Source organism: Calonectris borealis, chromosome 13, assembly GCF_964195595.1.
Source record: "Calonectris borealis chromosome 13, bCalBor7.hap1.2, whole genome shotgun sequence".
Lineage (NCBI taxonomy): Eukaryota > Metazoa > Chordata > Aves > Procellariiformes > Procellariidae > Calonectris > Calonectris borealis.
In genome coordinates, this window is record NC_134324.1 from 12,146,533 (window position 1) to 12,155,184 (window position 8,652).

Genomic DNA, 8,652 nt, shown 5'->3' on the forward strand with positions numbered 1-8,652 from the left:
GCCATGTGACTGCACTGCCTCAGAGCCGGTTCTGTCAATGAATGGCACTTAGTAGTAACACAAGGCTCTGCCCTTTGCCTTGGTGGCTGAAATAAAAGTAGAAGCAGGAAAAAAAAGTGGAGGCCAAAAAGAGGTAGGAGGCAGAAAGAAAAGTAGAGGCAGAGAAAGGGTGGGAGGATGAATAGGAAAGTAGAGGCTGAAAAGGGGAGGGAGGCTGAAGGAAAAGTGGATGCCAAAAAGGGGTGGGAGGCCTCAAAGTGCTGTGAGGACAAAAGGGAGTGGGAGGCCAAAAAAAGGTGGGAGGCCAAAAGGGAAGTAGAGGCTAAAAAGATGTGGGAGAACAAAAAGTGGTGTGAGACCGACAAGTGGTGGGAGGCCGAAAAGGGATGTAGAGGTTGAGAAAAAGGGCTGAAAGGGGTGGGAGGCCAAAAAGGAGTCAGCAGCTCTTGGCGCTGGGACTCTGAGCGCACGACGTACACCAGCCTCACAAATGTCTCGATGAGGCTGCTTAGCACCTGGAAGCTGCTTGTGATGGCGGAGGGCATGTGGGTAGGACTCTTGTCGACGGCTGCCACGCGGCGGCAGGACGCCCGAAACTCTTTAAACTTGAGGGCGAGCTCTTGCTTGTACTCAGCCAGCTGGGAGATGTAGGGTTTGCAGTCCCGGACGTCAGGACTCACCACACACTGCCTCAGGATCGTCAGGAGCTCATTGGTGTCCAGCTGCACTTGCAGAAACCCATTGGGAAAGCTGTAGGCATGGCCTCGAAGGGTGTTGATCTTTGCCAAGCTCCCCTCAAAACTGGAGGTCCTTAAATCTATTTCCTGGGTCTGACTGTTACTGGGACTGCTGCAGGCTGTTGCGTCGGGAGCTGTAGTGCGGCCCTGCCCCCGCCTGACCATGTCTCCTGGTTGCTGAACTTCTTTGTGACCATCTTCCCCAGCTCCAGACCGAGGTGGTCAGTGATCTTCTGAGATAGGTCCTGGTGTGAGGTCCCGCTGAAGATCTTAGTATTAGGCATGATGAGGGCAGCAGTGGTGCCGTCCTCCTCCTCCACAGTCTGTCTCGCGCTGCAACCGGCTGCCGCACGGCGACCCACCCGCCTACTGCGCGGGGATGTGGCACGGTGAGCGAAGGCCACGCTGCCTCACACCTACTCCACCATCTTACCCCTTCCCGCCAGCCGTGCGGACCCTTTATAGACTCCTCGCCCCCATTGACACGCCTCAGCGCGCTTCCCATTGGCTCCGTGGAGGCCAGGGGCGGGGCCCTGCCCGTCCCTGCAATGGCACAAAAGGTGGTGGGCGTGGCTCAGAGGTCTCCTTCCTGCCCCGCCCACCGCCTAAACAACGGCCCCTGGTGGTGGGGAGGCATGGCCGCGTGCGCGGCTGCTCGCTAGCCCCTCCAGGGGGTGGGGCACAGGGCAGGAGGAGGCCTGCGATTGGTCGTCGCCTGGCTGCCTGGCCTGTGATTGGTCAGGGTGGCCACGGCCAAAGGCCAGAGGAAAAGTAGAGGCCGAGAAGTGGTGGGAGGCTGGAGAGGGCTGGGAGGCTGGAAGGAGAGTAGAGGCTGAGAAAAATTTAAGGCGTAAGAAGGGTGGGAGGCTGAAAAGGGGTGCGAGGCCGAGAAGGGCTGCATCTCCAGTGTTAGGACCTTCTGGGTTTCACTGCCCTCCCCTGACTCCCACTGAACACTTCAGAGACCTGAGGTTCTTCTGTGTGGGGGCAGAAAAACCAACCTTCACTTCTGGGAGCAGTTCTACTGGCTGCCCACTTTCTCCCACTTCTCTGTCTCTATCATTTGTTTTGCAGGGATTATTTTTAGCTAAATCCTCTCTTTGCTACTCAAAGCCACTTGGATGCAATAAGAACCGTCTCGGTTCGAATTTTTACTGACTTTACAAGAACCCCTTACTCTTTCCTTTGTAGAGGAAGATCACTTTATCACAGGTATCCCACTGGGTCTGATGGGTTGTATTTAAGAATGAAGCTCACCCATAGCACTGTAAGTGCTACTAGAGTTACACAGGATGTAGCTGAACCAGAGCACATCCACCAGGAAAAAAGCACACCATTCGTCAGGAAAAGGAGAAAACTTTGGAAAATAAATGGTATTTTCAAGTCTCCACCAGAAACGATACGGAATTAGGGATGAAAAGCTCTTTAAAGGATCCTGACTGGTCCCTTTGTGTTCCTGATCTTTCTACTCAGCTTTTTTACTGTGCCTTTCTAAGGAGCCAGTTAAAAGTATGAGGATGGAGTCCTGTTGCTCTAACAAGAGATGAATATTCATTAGATTCAGTATTTCCAAGGTGCTTTTCAAAAGTGGGATTTAGTGGAGCATTATAAAGTGTCCTGGACTGTGTGTGTAGACCCGGTGCACGTCCCCAGCCCTTTCATCTCTGCAGCCCTTGGACACAGCATGTTTGCTTTTTAATGACTTTATAGTCCAGCTGCAGAAAACACCCTCCCTGTGCACTCTGTATCTGGGGGGCAGGTGACAGCAAGGGGCACCATCTCAGCTAGGCTGGAAGGTTGTGCAGTGGCTGCAGTGGGATGAGGCGTGGGTAGGCTCCTCGTCTGCTCATGCCCTGACACGGAATTACATAGCCTGACACAAAAACCATTGGAAAAGTTTCCTATCATGTGTACGGGTGTCCTGGTTCCAGTTGGGACAACGGGCTGTTTTCATAGATACTAAATAAAGTTGAGTGATGTAAATAAGTCTTCCCTGGCAGACTTCTCCCATGTCCAATTAAAGCCTAGGTGTCCCAGCCAGCTCCACTGTGTCTGCCTACGCGAGGGATTTGTTAGGATGTTTTACACAGGAATCCAGACACTGTGCTTTAAATGAGGATAAAATTTAGACATTAGTCATTTCTATTTGTCAGCTTCCTTGGGTGTGATGAAAGCAGCAGTGGGTCCCAGCTATTCAGCTCGCCCCGCTGTTGTATCTGGGGCTGCTGCGATTCCTGTGTAGTGTTGCCAGAACCTTGGAGAGGATGGAAATCCTGACAAGAGAATGCGGCCACTACGCCGGGGGATTAGAGTTCAAAGTGCTTTAAACCATGGTGCCCAGTTGTTGTCTCCAGCTGACAATGACCAGCAAAGTTCACAGAGACAAAGCAATTTTATCCAAACCTATCTTGGGGCTACTGCTTGAGGTCTGCTAATTTTCCAGCTGCTGCTTTTGACACTTTTATGCCTGAAAGCCAGGTCTTCTGTTTTTCTCATGTGTATTAGAGGGACCAGCGATGGCCCAATTTTTGTTCCTTTTCTATCCATTGGCACTCATACAGCCCTGGTGAGGCCTCCTTGGGAGTGGACATAATTTAGAGAAGATTAAGAGAGGGAGCAGACTATGGGAGTGCAATGACATCAGATGATCACGAATGCATGTTGTGGCTGAGCAATGCTCATGGGAGCTGTGAAGGACCTGGAGGAAATCTGTGCCAGCTGTAACGCTACAGCAAAAAACTCAAGGCGAAAGCAGTATGAGAAGGGCAATTACTGCTGGCACTGCTCTGAGAGGGTGCTAAAGGGCAAGTGAACACAACCTGCCACGCTCAGGCAGATTGCTCTGGTGGGAGGGGATGGAGAAAAATTGATTTATCTTTATGCACACGCACCTGCAAAACAATATTGTCCTTTTCTGAGAACTGTATACTTTTGCTTTAACTTGCTGGGGGACAGTGGCTTCAATCTGAAGAGATGCTGATGCTAAATGAGAACAAGGCAGTCTGCAGGTAGATAAACTAGATGGACAGTGAAATGGGCACTAGATTTGGAAAAAAAAATATTTACTTTTAATTCTCTGTGCTGTGTAACTGAGATGCAGTTTTTTGAAAAATTTGTGATTCAAAAACATTAACTAGAACATTTTACCTGGATCATTTCCTTTCAGAGTATTTACAAGTGCCCAACAGAGTGAGGCTGCAGGGACAGCACCTAAAACATGAGTACAGCAATAATAAAGGCAAGGCTTCATCATCTTTCTCAGGTATTTACCAGTATAGCTCCTCCTTTCACACAGGGACATTTGACTGATCTTGGAGCACCTATTGCCACCGCTGTACAAATAATAACAGTGTGCTGTGAAGAAATAATTCCTTTCTGATGGGGTGCTGATTGCCCACTAGATGGTACTAAGCATTGACTCTGAAATTGCTGATTAAACTGCCTGCTGTCAATAATATTTTCATGCCTGGGGGGTTGTTAGAAAACCTCTTGGCTTTTCCATTTTTTGATCCATACCCAGCTTTATAAATAGGTAGGTTTTGTCCCATTCAGCGTCATCGTTAGTTAGTTCAGCATGGGAAATGGTGTGATGCAGATTAAAATAACGAGCCTGGAGGCACGGAGAACGTGTGTGAGTCTTTGCTGCTGCCTTTGCTTTAGACAACACATTCAACCCCCGTACAGAGAATGATCCAGTTCCTAAGTTTTTTTATGTTGGATCTTTATCAACCAGACTTGGCTTTTTTAGTTCCTGGAGGCTTTGGGGCACACAGAGGGCACACATCAATGCCTTCCTCCTTGATAAACAGAGAGTGGTTCATTGTGCCAGGCAAAACGTGTCCCCAGAGGGAACGGGATATTGGAAACATCATCTGTAGCTAGGAAACTGTTTGCCTTGCTCATATTTCTCCCCTGGTCTGGCATTATGCTTTTGCTGGGCTTTCCCCTGCAGACACACCTGAGCAGTCCTGCAGGGCAGCTGAACCATCAGGGCATTGATGGCGGGTCACACGCCATCACCACTTCCCAGGCAGAAGAGCAAACGCCAGGCAGAGGCTGCGACTGGAGCTCGTCAGTGGGTGTCAACTTCGCTCATCCGAAAGGGATCAGGCAGGAATTTGCTAACAGAGGGGGGTTAAAGCATGTCCCAGCTCTCCCCTGTGTTAGGGGCAGGAGGGTGTCCTGCGGGTACCAGGAGGACCACACTTGCCCCAGCATGGCCGCAGTACCCAGCGCCAGTGGTGAACAGGTGAGTGCCGCTGGAGCGTTCCCCTCCTGGAAGGGAATTAAGCCAAAACGCCCATTAACAACACAAAACCGTGCCAAGTCAAACAGTTCATTTCAAACTTGCATTTTCGCTGCTTCATGGCTTCCTTCATAGCCTGGTACTTAACTGCTGTGGAGTCCAGTGATGTTGTGGAGTCCTTAAGTCCTTAAGTCCTCCCAGTACGAAGATAAGTGCATTTCTATAGCAACAAAAATAGGGGGTTTTGCTTACGAACAGTGTTTTGTACAGCTAACAATAGCCACATTTCCACAAAGTTATTAAAAAAAAGACACAAATGCTAGTTTGGATATTAAGATTAATATATTTAATCTTTCTTGTTTGTAAAACAAGACATAAATTTGTATATATATATAATTTATATATTTTTTTATTTATATATACTATATACAGACAATAAAAAAATCTTCCTCTGTATTAGACTGAGAGATTTATGGAGGAACGATATAGGCATAACGGGGAGCTTGAAGAAACTCAGAGTTTCATAATAGATAATTCTCGGGGAAAAGAAAAGCACGTCTCCCTGTCGGCCTTCTGCATTATAACAGGTTTTGCCCACCACGGACTGAAATCCGAATTGGCTCTTCCACTGTATATTTGCTACATGGTTCTTGAAAGCAGGAGGCTGTCCCCACAGCAGGATCCTCTCTGCCTTGCTGACAGCAATGGCCAAAGTCCGGGACAGCCATGGGCCAGGGGAGGTTATTGCACTCGGTAGAGGATGCGCATGTTAAAAGCACATTGTGCATTTCCATAACTCCTATGGAAGAACGAGAGATTTTGAATGTGCGTATTTATAAAAAATAATAGAGATGGGAAGCAATTGAACATACGGAGATCCCTGATCATCCCCAAGCGCGGGGGCAAGCTGGCTGGGTTTGACAACCCGTCTCACTCCTGGCGCCATGAGGCCGATGCCACGATCTCCCTTTCCCGCCGGAGGTGGGTGCGATGGGGAGAGGTGCAGGGACCCCGGCAGGACCTGCTCTCCCCATGCACGCGTGAAGTGCAGTGAGTGGCAGAGTAAGGGCAATGTAATATGTAACCTTGCATTTTTCTCCTCGCTCTGTTTTGGAGGGTGGACGACTGCACCAATTAAGGTGGTCTGACTGATTAGGTCTAGAAGCTACACCTGGGTGGAGGAGGGGAACCTCAGGGTGCAAAGGGAAGCAATTGGGGATTATTTTACTGTTCACCTGGAAGTAAAAAAAACAATCCAAAAACCCCCAACTCCAAATAAATAACCATCACGCAGTACTAAATAATGCTTCTTATGGCAGTCAGTCTGGTGGAGACAGGAAAAGGACCCCAATGCCGTGGAAAGGAGGGCAGCTCCTTTGGCCGATGGCACTAGCACTGCCTGGCTCGGGGGCAAGCTGTGGCTCACAGACAAAACTAATCTGGGGTTCCTCTTTAATGGGCATGGTGAAAGGAAATAGGACAGGGTTTGGGCTGAGCCTTGGAGGCACGGACCTGACCTCTGGAGAATGGTATGAAAGAGGTCTCCTCCCAGCTGCTAGCCCAGCTTCTGGCTTGCAATAGTGAAAGATCAATCTGGGTTCCTTGCAGGCTCTCTAGCGTGGACACAGCCATCCAGCAGAGGAAGGGGAACACAGAATCATAGAATCCTTTAGGTTGGAAAAGACACTTAAGATCATCGAGTCCAACCGTAAACCTAACACTGCCAAGTCCACCACTAAACCATGTCCCTAAGCACCACTTCTACATGTCTTTTAAATACTTCCAGGGATGGTGACTCAACCACTTCCCTGGGCAGCCTCTTCCAGTGCTTGACAACCATTTCAGTGAAGAAATTTTTCCTAATATCCAATCAAAACCTTCCCTGGTGCAACTTGAGGCCATTCCCTCTCCTCCTGTCACTTGTTACTTGGGAGAAGAGACCAACCCCCACCTCGCTACAACCTCCTTTCAGGTAGTTGTAGAGCGCGATGAGGTCTCCCCTCAGCTTCCTTTTGTCCAGACTAAACAACCCCAGTTCCATCAGCCGCTCCTCATCAGACTTGTTCTCCAGACCCTTCACCAGCTTTGCTGCCCTTCTCTGGACACACTCCAGCACCTCAATGTCCTTCTTGTAGTGAGGGACCCAAAACCGAACACAGTATTCGAGGTGCGGCCTCACCAGTGCCAAGTACAGGGGCATGATCATTTCCCTGGTCCTGCTGGCCACACTATTTCTGATACAGGCCAGGATGCCGTTGGCCTTCTTGGCTACCTGGGCACACTGCTGGCTCATATTCAGCCGGCTGTCAACCAACAACCCCAGGTCCTTTTCCTCTGGGCAGCTTTCCAGCCACTCTTCCCAAGCCTGTAGCGTTGCATGGGGTTGTTGTGACCCAAGTGCAGGACCCAGCACTTGGCCTTGTTAAACCTCATACAGTTGACCTCGGCCCATCGATCCAACCTGTCCAGATTCCTCTGTAGAGCCTTTCTACCCTCAAGCAAATCAACACTCCTGTGTTGTGTCATCTGCAAACTTACTGAGGGTGCACTCGATCCCCTTGTCCAGATCATTGATAAAGATATTGAACAGGACCGGCCCCAAAACTGAGCCCTGGGGAACACCACTTGTGACCGGTCACCAACAGAATTTAACTCCATTCACCACAACTCTTTGGGCCTGGCCATCCAGCCAGTTTTTTATCCAGTGAAGAGTGTACCTGTGCAAGCCATGAGCAGCCCGTTTCTCCAGGAGAATGCTGTGGGAAATGGTGTCAAAGGCTTTACTAAAGTCTAGGTAGACCACATCCACAGCCTTTCCCTCATCCACTAAGCAGGTCACCTTGTTGTAGAAGGAGATCAGGTTAGTCAAGCAGGACCTGTCTTTCATAAACCCGTGCTGGCTGGGCCTGATCACCTGATTGTCCTGCACATGCTGAGTGATGACACTCAAAATGATCTGCTCCATAACCTTCCCCGGCACTGAGGCCAGACTGACAGGCCTGTAGTTCCCTGGATCCTCCCTACTCGCACGCATTAAGCCCTCGCCTTTTGCACAGGCAGTACCTGTGCTCAGGACTAGGGCATTGGTGCCTAAGCTGTGAGAGTAGAGCCTACTAGGGTGACCTAGCTCTACCCCAGGATTATGGCATCCTGCCCATCCTAGGACTACTTCCCAAGCCCTAGCATAGCAGCAGTGACTTGCACCCCAGAGATCCCTTCTGCTGCTAATTCTGTTGTACTTGTGGGCCAGGAAGACCCTGGAGGCAGAAGAGCTGTTTACGTGGCAAGACACTGGTTTGGCTCCAAAGTGCCCAAGTGAAGCCAGGAGATCTCAGCTCAGTTCCTGCTAACTCACTGGCCCACCACACACCGTGACAAAGGTCTTTGCACAAGTGAGGCCCAGAACCACATGATACCAAACTAGTGTGGAGACGGGGTGACTGTGCCCCCCAGGTACCATCACTGACAAGCCAGCATGGGAGAGCAAGCAGAGCAGCTGCTTGAGACCCCCCAATGAGCTGGATGCACAGCTTGCAACAGGGCATGAATTCACCCTTCAAAAACACCACCAACACAACCATCCATTCTGCAGAGATAAAAGAGCATCTTGGCTACTGCAAACCCCAGTAGATGTGGGCCTGTAGACATGCATCCTCATCAGACTTATGC

At 49.9% G+C, this 8,652-nt stretch overlaps 1 protein-coding gene across 1 annotated transcript in view; it reads right to left on the minus strand.

Annotated features, from left to right (window-relative positions):
* The window catches only part of LOC142087719 (thymosin beta-15A homolog), a 463,475-nt gene that overhangs the window by 27,196 nt on the left and 427,627 nt on the right, over positions 1-8,652 (minus strand). The window lies entirely within an intron of this gene.